The following is a 6550-nucleotide window of genomic DNA, read 5'->3' as shown; positions in this document are numbered from 1 at the left end:
ACAGTCATGAAACATGAAACGGAAAAGTATATATTTTTTCACTTAACTACAAGACAATTTATTCTAAATGCATCGTTAATGGACATTTTACTAATGTTACTTTTTACATGTTCTTGTTTTATTCGTTTTTATATCTTGCTTTACATTTGTATATTTGTAACAGATAAATTCAGAATAAATGTAGTTTCATAAATAATTTATTAAATCTACCTTTTGGCCGGCGGCTTACAATTTCCCTTGCTGGAAGCCTTACCATAATGAGCCATCTCGTAGCCGCGGGATTCCGGGAATCGGGTGACGTCACGGCGTGCCAGCGAGAGTCTATGGGGGGAAGTGTGCGAGCGAGAGAGTACGGTAGAGCGTGCCGCGATATCGGTGCTCTCTGTCGGTCCAACGCGCTAGTGACGTTACGTACCTGGCTGTACCATCCGGTGTTTGGGTCGTTCAAGGAAGGTCGTTCAAGCCGGCAAAAACACTAACAAGGATAAGCCAGAAGAACATGGTTAGTATACGTATCAATGTTATATCATTATTTGTGCCAAGAAACTTTCGATTAATTTTCAAGACATATGATCCTACAGAGTTTATCTATTCGCTGTTTCGTGCATGCTAAAAGTTAATATTCTTCTGTATATGGAATTTCATATTTTTGTAGAATAATTTATAAAGACATATGTTCGACAGGAATTTGTTTATTCTGTTAAAGATTTCACTGTATTGAATGAAGTTTCTGATTTGATTGATTTCTGCATTTCTGTGTAATTACAAATACATTAAAACCCATGTGCTAATTGTCTGATTTCGTAATTATACGACAAACTTTTCTTCCGGATATTAATTAGTACCATTTGAAGGGACGTATTTTTGATCAGTCACTTTGATTAGTTTTCATTTCACGTTTCGTGTTTATGAATGCAAGATTAATATCACGGGATGAAATCCTGCGTGATTACTGGATTTTGGGCAATTATAACAGATATATCTGTGATAAACATGTTAAAACAGAAGCCTTTATCCGAATTAATAATAACTCTACCTTATTTGCAATTTTAAAAGTCAGAATAGTGTAAATACATTTATAGTCTGTTCCACTAGGAACTGTACAGCATTATTTCTATAATACACTACTTAGAAAAAAAAGGACTTTTGTACTTTAAAGTAGACTTAAACATGTATTGTACGACTACCTAATACTCAGTCCACTCGCCTGCATTGTGAATAATTATCTGCCACCTTCTACGCACACTTTCCACGAGTTTTTCCGTGTATTCGCAGGATTGGGAATGCCACAGCTTTAGGATCCTGGTCGATAGCTGCTTGATCGTGCAGCTAGGCTTTTGTCTGAGCTTCAACTTCATGTTGGACCCAACATTCAGAATAGGATTCGCATCTGAAAACGATAGCGTCCAATCCATCGTAGTGGTACCACTTTGCGTTTTCGAACCAGTGCAAAGACAGCTGCGATATGTTGGGTCGGTGTGTTCCTGAATTTCCCAATTGCCCCTGCCTTGACTGAACTATTTCTCAGCAGACTTCAACAAATACTTCTGACAGATTTATCACGTCCTTTCAGTAATCATTCCTGAGAAAAACAGGATCTGAAACATGATCCGAAGTTATTCTAGATTTCACCTTTCCTATTATCGAAATATTTTTATTGACGGTCACAAACTATCAGCGCATTTGTTTATTTCATTTCTCGAAACTTCCATGAACCAATTACTTCCATAAACCAAGTTTCTTGTTCATAAAGTTACCGAATTTCTACTCGAAGTGAAATTCAATTTGATGGTTCTCCATTTATATTGAAATAACAGGCTGCGTTGCTAACAATTAAACTTTCCTCTTCAAAATAACAATTTGACGGAATTGTATTTTCCATACTGCAATAATATTATTTTGCTAATAATATTGGCAAATATTACCTAGCTTTGCTAATAATATTACATACACTGTATTTAATAATTTATGTAGACCCTATGTACATGCAATGCACATGCTTCGTTTGAGAAAACACTTAATTCATTTACTTATTTACCATAAAGTATGGTAAATTTAAATTGTTTTATATACATGTCTGGTTTCTGGCTACCTCACTGTAAGTCCTAATGTGTTATGCATAGATAAAGTTAATCTTTACTGTGATATTTGTTATGTGAATTTTCTTGCAAAATCACGACTATATCGAGACATATGCCTCCAAAACTAGAGAGAAAGTTCAATTTTCCTGCACTTAAATCACCGATACAGTGTCATGATTGGTGGAACCAATTTACAATTTCTCCCTCAGTATTGTCCCTTTTTTTTAAACTACCTCTTCGTGAATGGCGGTACGAAGTTGTTAAATAAATTAAGTCACTGTTATAACTGGACTTGTACTACTTAAAAAAACACAGTTCCATTTAATGAGCAAAATTCTTTTGACTGATTCGTTAAAATATCCTTCTGTATTGACGTTGTTATTACAAATATAAAACGAAACCTTCCATCTATATGTGAAACGAACTTTAACTCTTTTTTAAAAAATTCGACTTGTACCACTTTAAAAAAACAGATTGGCATATACAGAGTAGATCACGAAACGTGATCAGCTTAGATTATTCTACTGCTGGCCGTTCGATCTAAATTCTTTTTTACATGCTTAGCCATCAATGCAGACGTCATAAATAGAACTACACAGTCATTTCTTAACCGTTTATGCGAGTTTATTGCAGCTGATGCATACCGTATTGAACATCGTTTTAATTAAGGTAAATGAAATTTTAATAATGTTTTTATGGTTTAGAAGAAAAAAAAAATGTATTATGGTGCTTTCGTCTCAGTGTCCGTTAAAAGTGGAGCGTAAGAAAATTATAGGTTTATCTATAAAAACCTGAAGGTGAGCTTGAAAATTCTGGACAAAGAACGGTTGACAAAAAAATTTGGTGTAATCACTTTACAGCTCTCCTTGAATCATGTTATACTAACCAACAAAATTTTCAATTCAACAGCCAGCAGTAGAATAATCTAAGCTGAACACGTTTCGTGTTCCACCCTGTATAGAGGGTGTCATGTGGTACAACGGGGTAGGGGATGATTCTAAGTGAAATAATAAGTCGAAAGTATGCAATAAAATATTTTGGTTTGGTACTTGGTTTTCTAGAAAGTTGACTTTGAAAATTAATCTGAAACGCGTGTACTACATAGCCATGGTGGTAAGTAGAAACGGAATGCAATGATCAGACGCGCTGGCCAAAGCCTATTCAATTCCATGCGTATCTTAACGTACGAAGACCGATGTTCATGCTTCCCGTATTCTAATAGTCTCTCATGAATGTAAACACTGAAACATTGTCGAAAGACACAAGTTTATAAACAAGAGATATCTTTCGACAATGTTGCAGTGTTTACGTCAATGGGAACCTACCAGACTACAGGAAGCATGAACATCGGTCTTCGTACATTAAGATATGCTTTTTGAGGAATCACTACTCCGAAGGACATTTGAAGGTTGACTTATTATACATGGTTAATTTTGTCTTTCTATTAGCTAGAACATTACATGAATCAAAATACGTCATTCTAATTAAAAAAAAACGACGATGAACTTGAAATTTTAGAAAATATGACCTTAAGTAAGAAATCTTCTCTATCACAATAACTGCCCTACAGGAACATACATTTTCATCTTTACACATTTTCTCGTGTCATTAAAAACAACGGAGATATTTTAGATGAAATTGTTAGGTGACTTACGTTGTATATTCTTTCACGTCTGGCGCAATGTTTTAATATCTGTGACAAATTAACTCGTCATGTCCACTGAAGAAGCATTTTCAAATGACGAGTTAAATGGTATTCGCTGGTTAGCTGGTTAATGAAATACGCAAAGTATGTCATCCATATGCAACGGGTGGATAATTTATCGAGTAACTCTACGCCGACGATTACAGCGGATTTTAGGAGTTCGACTAACAGATCCATTTCGCCTCATAATTTACTCGACGAAAGGAAGGCCGAATTCAATACGTTCCTTTCCTCTCTTATCGAAATCGTAAATCAGTTCGCATCCGTAATTTCCCTCGGAACCGTGTAAGTATAATTGTTCCTTCGAGGCGGCGCGTCGTGCCAAGCCATTTAACCGGGCGAACTTCGCAAGTAGATAATCTTCAGAGTTCTTGAAGCCGTATCTGGTTCTTCGATGAAGTCACAGGTACGTTAATCTGACCACATTTTCTAGATGTAATCTTTATCGGGCCCGACGAATCATGGGAATTACTCGCGGTGTCGTGTTTCTTCGCCACGGGTATCCAACGTGGTATTAGATCACGAGTTCATCGGACTATCATGCGACTTAGATCGTCTCAATTTTAAAACTTTCATTGAGTTCTCGTGAGCGGCACGATGCGTGACATCAGACTTGTAAACGTAATCACTTCAGAGAGAGGAGTTTCATAGAAAATTCACTGGGAGCTTTTGATCTACTTTGGAAGAGCTCTTGAATAAAATCAGTTTCATCTAAACCTCAACCTCAAATGCATCAATTTCATCTAAAGAACGAAAAAACTTTCTTGGTACAATAATTATTTCTAATATGCAATAATTTTAATTTAATATGTAATATGGTCGCCACTTCATCTTTAAAAATCAGTCAGTCTGTCCACCGTTTTTCATTTCGTCCTAGCTAAACGCAATCATCGCAATAAACTCCAAAACCTCAGTAATCCTTTGAATACCGCGTAATCCTATATCCATACGATCTGCCATTTTACGGATATCTGGCTACGGCTGTCACGAGTTTATCACTTCTAGCCACCCCATCGTTCGGGTTGCGGGTGAACTTCGAAATGAGTAGTTTACAGAGTTTGTGAAACCATTCGCAGCTCCTGTTCGGAGCGACGTGTGCCGTATACATCCTTGTAGTGTCGCCAATCTACACCAAATTTAGCTACGTATTATTGCAGTTGTTCGCTGCCGTGTCGTTGCGTGCAGGAAACTGTTCTTCGTTGCATACTGGCCTGATTAGGACACGCACCCCATTCGAGATATTATATTCGATACGGTTTAGTTCAGCTGGTTGTGCTGTTTGAACGCTTGCCTTGGTTCCTGTTGTCTTTCTAAATGGCGGAACGTGTTCAGCTAACAAAAGAACGAAAATAGACACGATCGTAGGTCACTCGTTGTTGGGGCAAGACTAGGTTCTTTCCACAAATTTCTATACGGGGTGTAACAAAAATGAGATGATTTGAAGCAAGGCTTTCCTTAGCAAAAATGTTATCCGAGGCTTTGTTAATGAGATATTAACGAAAAAACCCGACCAATCAGAGCGCAAGTCTGCCGGCCGAGTTTCAAATCACCTCACGAGTCGTCCATTTTCGGGTCCTTCAAATGTTTGTTACATCCTGTATACTACACTAGACTGCTAAGAGCTGAGAGAAAAGTGATGCAACTGGTGGGGGGTGTCTTATACATTAAGTTCCTATATTCTTACCTACACTGCAAATGGCGGATACACCTGATACAATGGCCATTTGCAGTGTAGGCTAACTCGCATCACTTCTCCCTCCGTCAAGCTATGGACGTTAGCGATTTACTGTAGTATATGTATAGATTTCTGTGGTTCGTTCTCGATGCCTCAGAATATTGCACAAGAAGGTGCCGTTTTTAAATCCGTGGAACAAAATAATGGAAGTTCTAAACTCGACTAAATTTATTAACTATTGAGGTGGACCTAAGTGTCCACCTAGAACACCAACCTGATTATTGGAACTCTTATAATCTGTACTATGATGAGCTACTAGCAGTAGAACTATCAAACCTGTCAAAATTATGGATCTCGGATTTCTTGTTTTGCAATTATATGAATCATATAAGTGTTCTTGCCAGAATTTATGTTGACGTTTAATTTATTACCCATTTCATGTTACCCTCTATGTATGTTGTAAATAGATTGCGGATGTTTTTACATTTACAGTGGTTCCTAATTTGGAAAATGCGATAGACTAAATGTTTTAATAAAGTTTAATACTATGAATGTATTATTATTAACATAGTAAAGCCTCGAGTACAGAATTCAGAATACTGTTCTATTTTAAGTTTTAGATCTTAGTATCTAAAATTGTGAATTTGCATAAACTTCCGCAGCTTAGTTATAAAAGTTTGTGCGGTTTTCGGCGAAAGTTCTCTTCAGGCACTGTGAAACACAACTAACTGTAGTTCAAATCGTGAAAGCATGTGGTTCTTTGTTAATTAAAATTTAACCGTACATGTTAATCAAAAAGGTTGAAGATTGGGTTTATTTTATAATTTTGGCGTAACTATAAATGTTCAGCAACCAAAAGAATTATTTCTTGTATATTTTGCTGTTCTAATTCAGAAAAAGAAAAAACAAAACACGAACGTGTGAAAAGTTATGCAAAGTGTACGGATAGAATGCCACCAAAGAATGCATGTGCCAGAAGTGGTTGCGAAATTTCGTTCCAGGCATTTTTCGCTCGAAGATGCACCACGTTTGAGCTGGCCACATACTATTTACAACGAATAAGTGAAGTGTTTAATGGACAGTAATTCT

The sequence above is a fragment of the Dufourea novaeangliae genome, unplaced genomic scaffold (assembly GCF_001272555.1).
Source record: "Dufourea novaeangliae isolate 0120121106 unplaced genomic scaffold, ASM127255v1 scaffold2, whole genome shotgun sequence".
NCBI classification, from domain to species: Eukaryota; Metazoa; Arthropoda; class Insecta; order Hymenoptera; family Halictidae; genus Dufourea; species Dufourea novaeangliae.
Note: the sequence above shows the minus strand (reverse complement) of the source record.